This window comes from Apium graveolens, unplaced genomic scaffold (assembly GCF_009905375.1).
Source record: "Apium graveolens cultivar Ventura unplaced genomic scaffold, ASM990537v1 ctg4956, whole genome shotgun sequence".
Lineage (NCBI taxonomy): Eukaryota > Viridiplantae > Streptophyta > Magnoliopsida > Apiales > Apiaceae > Apium > Apium graveolens.
This window is the reverse complement of record NW_027418762.1, coordinates 54,186-55,148: the sequence shown is the minus strand read 5'-3', so window position 1 is coordinate 55,148 and position 963 is coordinate 54,186.

The window sequence follows — 963 nt, the reverse complement described above, 5'->3', positions numbered from 1 at the left end:
TTCTGATGATAAAGTTCTGAAGAATCTATATCAGAATTTGTGTGAGGACTTACTAAGATAGGCATTCATTTTTCGAGTTAAGAAATTATGTTCTGATAACTGTTAAGTTATGATATAAGTCTAAGTTCTGATATTAAATTCTGATCCTTTACTTGACTTATTTGTGGATAAAATCTAAAAACAGTCTCATTTTAAATCAGACTATATTTGGGTAGAATATTAACAGTCAATATCATTAGGGATAGTGGTTCACGTACACGTACAGTAATTTTTTACTTGTTACTTGTGCGCATTAACCCTGACTTACACTTCCAATGACTGTTTTTCGTCTTCCCAGTCTAGGGAGATGAGGTAGAATTAATTCTACCTTCCAACATTAAATTTCTTTACGTCTCCTGGAATTCTTTTGCCTATATAAACAACCACTTCACATCAGCCCTCACATCAACTCTTTTATCACAAACTCATCTTCATACTCTTTATATCAAAAACACCATGGTCAATTACAATATGTTTTTGAACTATGAAACATTCAACATGGAGCTGAGCTGTGAAGCCTGGCAGCAGGAATGGCATGTCACTGCCATTCCTGATGAGATATGGGACTCAGTTCCCCAGGAGGTACTCACCCACCTCCTGTTCTTCTACATGGATTACCATCGCCATCTGGAGTAATTGGAGGAGGAAAGGCTGGAAGCTCTCCGCCAGCAAGAGCGAATCATTTGACTCGCTATTCTGTTTGTCGAGAGTAGGAAGAAGAAATGATTTATTTTCTTCTTCCTGTTTTTCTTCATCGTCAGCCTTGCCCTACTTCTTGAGCTAGGACAAAGGCTGTTGATGTTAGGTTTAGCAGCTTAAGACAATCTTGTAAAAGTTCTAATGTAATTTAAATTTCATGAATGTATTCTCTTAATATATTAATGAAATTCTTTTTTTTTGCAAGTTCTTGTCTCTGAGATGTTT